The sequence below is a fragment of the Malus domestica genome, chromosome 05 (assembly GCF_042453785.1).
Source record: "Malus domestica chromosome 05, GDT2T_hap1".
Lineage (NCBI taxonomy): Eukaryota > Viridiplantae > Streptophyta > Magnoliopsida > Rosales > Rosaceae > Malus > Malus domestica.
Window position 1 is genome coordinate 32,882,417 of NC_091665.1, and position 7,114 is coordinate 32,889,530.

At 35.3% G+C, this 7,114-nt stretch overlaps 1 long non-coding RNA gene across 3 annotated transcripts; it reads right to left on the reverse strand.

The window, feature by feature from the left end:
• Positions 1–338: 338 nt before the first annotated feature.
• LOC103408274 (uncharacterized) lies at positions 339–6,514 on the reverse strand. 3 transcript variants are annotated; one of them, XR_003773509.2, is made up of 10 exons: positions 6,233–6,514; positions 5,784–5,900; positions 5,566–5,645; positions 5,287–5,416; positions 5,060–5,175; positions 4,847–4,867; positions 4,452–4,563; positions 1,446–1,505; positions 660–805; positions 339–505 (listed from the first exon to the last, which is right to left on the reverse strand). It is a non-coding gene; the product is annotated as an uncharacterized lncRNA (long non-coding RNA). The 3 variants fall into 3 exon arrangements; XR_003773510.2 differs by having other exon boundaries at positions 339–519; XR_003773511.2 differs by lacking the exons at positions 339–505; positions 660–805; positions 1,446–1,505 and adding an exon at positions 2,762–3,919.
• Positions 6,515–7,114: the final 600 nt, after the last annotated feature.

Below are 7,114 nucleotides of genomic sequence, written 5' to 3' on the forward strand. Positions count from 1 at the left end.
GTCGGGAGACTTCTATTGGACACCCAGGGTTAAAACCGTCCTTTTAATGTGTAATATACCAAAAAAGCAAGATTTGAAGAACAACTGAAGGGCAAAAATGGAAGAACATTGTTGAATGAACAGTGTTTTAGTTCATTTTCTCTTTGAAACTGTTATTGGCACTCCCAAAAATCTCATTCTATACTCCTCACAAGTGTATTTTTCTTTCCTAATATAGAAAGTTTAGAGTTTAGAATGAGATTTTTGAAATGCTAATAACAATTCCCTTCTCTTTTAGTATATACTAGCTAGTAATGCCCGCGCGTTGCTGCAGGATTACAAATTCCAAGAATAACAAATTTGTAAGTGGAAGTACCTCATTGAAAGCCTTTTGGAAGCAGTACAACACATTTTGGAACCTTTGCCTCATTCTAGTCCGGAGTGCATAATTCGCAAGCAGTTTAAGCATTTCCCAGCACCACAGAGCATCATATTTCCTAGGATTAATCAACAATGCCTCCTCCAGCTTTGAAATAGCAGCTGGGCAAATAAACACAAATCCGCATTTACAGATTTTCACTTCACTCTGAAATAAATAATTAATAAAAATAACATGGAGAATTTCTATGTCTAAATAATTAATAAAAAAAAGATATTTCAGGGAAATTCAAAGTTAGCACCTTGAGTTAGCTTCTTTAATTCCAGTACATTCCAAAACTGAGACAAATTGCTTTCCATTTCCTCTCATAATACAGAGGTGCAGTTTCTATTTTTCGATCAACCAAAGCATAGTCGACATCTTTTGCAGTCGCTTGGATTGCATCTCCTTACATGATTGAAAAAACAATTGGATCACAATTAACATTTGTTAACAGAATTTTTTAACATATATCCAATCTCACAGAGAGATCACAATCAAACAGTTGTTATCTGGCGGTGAAACTTAAAAACCAAAAATGCACCTTAATGTCCTAGAGAGAACGGAATTGCAAGCAAAAGTAGAATATTGAAACAATATCGTGATAATCACGAAATAAGTTTATGGGTTTGCTAATATTGATTTATTAGGTTCCAACTTTGTCTCCATTTATCATTTTTTGTTAAACTGAAAGTGTAAACATTTAGGCACTTACCAAGAAAAAATACTTAATAGAGCATGTAATTGCTTTAATTACATCATTCTTAAAAAAAACCCTTGGGTAGAAGCTGAAAGGCTGGCATATTTCATTAGTGCATATAAGCCAATAATTTTATCCACTGATTATTTGTATGATTTGCATTTATTTAGAATTCATAAATGCAGGAAAAGATTTATAGGAACTTAAAATTTTTAGAACAATGAAAAACTATGCATGTATTGTGAACTCTATGTACAGAGATTTTACATGGCCAAAAGAAAACAAAATAATCAATAAAAGCTCTTACATGCACAGATCAACAAAGAAAATTCATCAGCATTTTCTTACCCTTTCTTTCACAAAATCTTGTCTTCCAACTAGATCCTGCTATCTAATCCACACCTTGTCCTGTACATGAAAATACACTCCAAATGTAAATTTCAAAGTTGTTTGTAATTTAAAATCATCATGCTAAGATAGGCAATCCAAGATAATGCTACTCTTTAGTCTAGATTTTAAGTCTTCAAATTCAGAAACATTTCTGGAATGAATGAAATGATCTAGGACCATCATTCAAATAGAAACTCTTGGCCCTTCATTTGATTAGATTGTGCTCTAAATTAAAGCCCAGCAATCAATTCCCAAGCCACTCAAAGTAAAATCTAAAGCAACCCACTCTAAATCTATAAGCCAACAATCTGATGCGAAATATATAAGCACACAAATTAAACCCTCTTTTTATCAATTGTAGTAAAGTATGTAAGTAGGGATCGTTCTAGGCCGGGGATTAGGAGGGATTGCTAAATCACTTGGAAACTGACTTGAAAACGTAAAAACAAAGTTTAAAACACTAACTAGACTCAAAGAATGCAAAACTATACTTTAAAACACTAAAACAAACCAAAAGACTCAAAACAACCCCTAAACACTCAAAACTACCTTAAACACACAATCTGGGCAGTTTTGGGACTCTAACACAAACTTGGACGAATTTTGGTTTTCTAATGAACTAAAACACTTAAAAACATAATCTAAGACAAGTTCTAATTGATATGACTCAAAGAAATAAGATGGGGTTGATTTTGGACGAAAATAATTAAATTAAGACAAGAACAAAGTAAACAAATTCTTAGACAAATTTAAGTGAATCAAAACAGATTGTAAAATGAATTTGAATGAAACTTATGGATGGAAGGCTAGCTAGGAGGTTCTTCTCCACACATGTCACATTTGCATACAAAACGATTTCCAGTTGCTTTTCGATAAGCTATGAATACTCAACGCCCCAAATTAACTGTGAATTGCACTAATTAACCCTCAGTTTTTCCACAAGTTATTGGGTTGGATGATTGCATACGACAACCCAAAACATTCCCTACAAGTTCCCTACATGAATTGCATAATAGAGATACAAGCAAGAATCATTAAGTTCTATGAAAAACATAAGCATTGACGAGGCACTCGTTACTATGATTTGCATGAAACTTATGCCAAGAATTTACTTAACGTGATTGTGACTAGCAACCTTCACTACTTGTGAATATAAGTTCATAACGATTAGGTGAAACTCCCTTATATTCTAGCGTTAAATTCATGCATGAAAATTAAGCGTGCACTCTCAACCAACATACACAAATCATTTTTTATACGATCGGATAAGTAAATTGAATTCACAACTTATGAATCACAACTGGATGTAATCAAATCATATTGCAAGTATGAACATGGTTTCGAATCACCCCCTAACTAAGAGGGATTTAGTTCCTCATACTCACAAAGCAAAGATACATAAAATTAGACATTAAAATCAAAGGAAAGAAAACACCTAAAATGCTCCAACTTGGGTAGCAAGTGCATCCAAGAATTCTCCTTTGCTTGCTTGCGGCAGATTGCTTTGTGGACGGATTTTTGGGTAGTTTTATGATGTAGAATGGATGGGGAATCGTATGGAAAGGTTTAGGGTAAGTGTGGAAGAGTGTTTGAGGGTTGGAGGGTGGTGGAGAACTAGGCAAAGAGGGTGGAAGAAGATGGAGTGGCTGTTATGTTTTCTAGGCACTAGAATGGTGTTTTTGGGGTGTTTTGCTACCTAGAGGTTGTATGGACGAATTTTCTGTGATGAATGATGAATATAAGAGTGTGAACCCTTTGCCAAGGGATGTAAACATGTATATATAGGCCCCAAAAACCTTAGAGAATCAGGTTAGGTTAGGGAGAATGCACGGCAAAGAGTGTGGTGTGCAATGGTCCAAGGGTGAACATGAAGTGATGATGCAAAGTGTGAAGGGTAAAATGGAGTGGTCTTGTAGCTAGGGGGCATGAATGATTGTGTGTACATTGCATAGAGATGGAAAGGGAGGTGAAAATGTGTCAATAAATGGGTCAAAGGTGCAGCAACATGTGGTACACAAGGCATGAGATTCCAAATGTGAATGATGGAGCATCAATTAGTGCATGTTATGGTTGTGAAAGTTGTATAAAATTTTGTGGGTGAAGGGAACAAGAGGTATCAAGCAATTAAGTGTAATAATTAAATGAATTGAAGCATGAAATCAGAAATTATGTAGGGGACAAGAGTGATCAAGCATGGCATGGGAATCCAAAGGGAATTCTATGTTGTTTTGCATGGCAATGAAGGCAAGTTGGGGTGACAAATTTTTGGGCTGAGTTCTTCATCTTTTGGACCATAATTCTTCACATTTTTGGTCTCTTTAGTTCTCAAATTCGTCCATCCACTTTTGCCCAAATATGTGACAGCATTCCAAGCTCCATTTTGCTCCAAAATGCTCCAAAATGCATCTTCTTGCCTACTTTGTCCATAAAATCTGAAAACACACGAAAATAACTTTAAACATTAAAATAACTAAGGAAACACTACATAAATGCACAAGAACAAGCCAACTAAGTCGCATAAATATGCTCCTATCACAATCCAACATTAATAACAAAAAAGAACGATGCAAAAAGTAGAACTCATATGAAAAGACATTGAACAATAGCTTAAATCCAAAGCAATAAAGAATAATCTAATAACAAAAACCAATAAAAAAGGAGAGAGTTTAGCGACTGACCTTGAAATATAATCCAAAAAAAACAAATTGAAATAATCAAATTCCAAACCAATCTCATAATTTTCATAATTTTGCAATGGAGAAGAAAATATTAGAGATACTAACATAGATTTTTTGGTTTGTATAGTTGGCAACACTTTGCAGAACTGGACCACGGGTCAATTAAGAAAACCTATTCTAAAATGCAACGTCTTTAAATCACTTAATCCCCTTATGTATAACTTAATTCTTAATAATTTAGACACGAAAACACAATTTAAAAATTGTGATAGAAGACATTACTCACATGCGATGCAATTGTCAGATGAAGAGCAACTCCTCTTTCAAGCTCATTAAGAACATGATGCAATCTGGATCCTCAATAAATCTCTTGCAGACATAGTCATGCTTCCAAACAACTGAACAGAATTGATACCAAATTGCAACAATTTCTTTAAATTAGTCACGGTAATCTATTGATGCACAAATAGAAAATTGTTGTATATATTCAGTTTCACCTTTTGCACGGAGTAGTTAATGATATCCAAGAACAATGTGAAGACATATCATGGGTTAAACTATCTATGAGTTGAAAAAACTAAGATGCATTGCACAGAGCAAATGAAACAGCTAAAAAGCAAATGAAATAACTAAGTTACTATTCTTTGTCTTAAGCAGCAAAACTCTCATTCCATCAGGTACCTTTCCACTTCTTCATATCCTCTGCAACAAAATAAACTATATCAACATCGAAGTGATACTCACCATAACATGTTTTACAGAAATCAAAGGTCCAAGATCCAATGGTAAAACATACTAAAGTAAAACAATAGCCCAAATAATTATTAAAAAAGAGAAGAGAAGAATTGACATAAACCCAACAAAGATTAAACACTTCCCCAGCTCCAAAATTACCTTGTCATAAGCATCTCCTCCAAAGTTTGCTGAAACGACAACAGATCAGACAACGCCCAGCACGGAAACTTCACCCCGTAGTGCATCACAACTGAATCAATGGCGTATCTCGTATCCTTACACATAAATTCCAATTCTGAATCATTTAGGCTTCCAAAAAATTGCACAAAAATGCTAAAGAAAATGAACAAACAGAAACAAAGTAACACGTACATGCGAAAACTTACCCCAAATTGCTATGAAGGTCTGCTACACAATCGAGGACACGTTCACAAAGCCTTTCAAATGCTGAGATTCAACTTTCAAATATGAAGACTTTAACTCACAAAAGTTCTTTCTTAACTTTAGCCACTTCAGCTTCATAACCGGAAAAAAAATAATAAGAATAATAATTATAGTTAATTAATCTGGGTTAAGATTAATAAAAAAGCTTGGAAATTTCAGATCTAAGATCACACCTCAGGCTGCAAGTAGAATCAAAACCATGGAATTTCAAAACCACTCACCTTAAACACAGAGGTCTTCGCAGGCTTCAAGTGTAATTTCAGCAGAACAAAAAATCCCCCCAAAAAAAAAACCTGAAAATCTAATAAAAATGAAGAACAAATATTACAAATCAGATAACCAAAATTATTAAAAAGAAAAAAATGAACATGCATCAAACACAAAACTAATCTGTAAAAGCGAGGAAATCCATTTGCAAACATGCTTTTTGGTTTCGAACCTGGAAAGTTTGGTATTTTGACCAGCACACCGAGGAATCGAAATAAAGACCCGATGAATGATGATTTCTATGGTTTAACCGCTGCGGAGCTAGCCGGAATCCACCAGGCACCAAAAACTGAAAGCTCGAAAGAAACAACGATCATCAAAGGGAAACACAGAGACTCTAGTTCAAGTAAAATAAAACATTCAAACAACTCAAATAAAACATTCAAACCAAGTATACTGTTGAGATAAGACTTACCAGAAACCCTAGCTTTTTTGGGTTACATTTTCTTCGAATTAAATTGAAAATTTGAAGAAGGTGAGAATCGTGACGGAGAGAGAGAGAGAGAGAGACGAAAGGAAAAGAAAAATGGAAAAGAAGTGGAAGCAGGAGCTCCAACGATGATCAAAATTCGGTCCCGAATTGAAAAAAAAATATGTGAGAGAAAAAAGCGAGAGACAAACCTGATTCGCTTGCGGAGGCTAGGGTTCGGGCTTGAGAGAGAGCTCGAGAAATCTGTGGAAGCAAATGAAAGAGCTCTGCTTTTCCATCTTTCTTCCTTTCCCAGATGACTAACACGCATAAATTCAGCATCATTCCCTTACCAACACGCGTCCAGCATGGACAAAACCGGGATTTTCGCACCCCAAAAACCGAAGAGAAGAACAGCCGGAGGAAAAAGCCAGGGACAAAATCGTCCCACCACTGGTCATCCACAGCACCACGTGGTTGGGTTTTAGTATATAGAGATATATAATATATAATTTCTTAATTGGCTGCATGCAAAAAGCCTCCTGGACCTTGCTACCCTTCCTGTTTGTGTTGGGTTTCTCCGTGCATTTAACTCGGCCTTGCTATTTGGTGGGCTTCCTTTGTTTTAGAATTACAAACCACTTGACCAAAGTAAGATTGATGGGCACCCAATACACTTTCTAAATTATTATTTTTGTTTTTCTATTAGAATGATAAAAACTCTTTCAGGTTAAACGTCCGAACTCCGAACAAAAACTGGAGCAGACTCAAGAAAATCATAATCGGTGGCAAAGCGGCAATGGATCGTGCCATACATTCAATGGATGGTTAACTTGGACAGGTTCTTCAAGATGGAGATACTCGATAATAAGACTTAATCCCACATAGAAAAGTACCTAGGCAATCTATAAAACAAAGAGTTAGTGTGATTACTACTAAAAGTACCGAGACAATTAAAGATAAAACGCTACATCTAATATATTTGAACTTGTTCCTAGCCCAACCATGATCGACTACATATAGAAAGTGTGTGCACCAGAAAAAAGCAATAGTCACCATTCGACGTCAATATACAAAACATACACGTTTCTTAT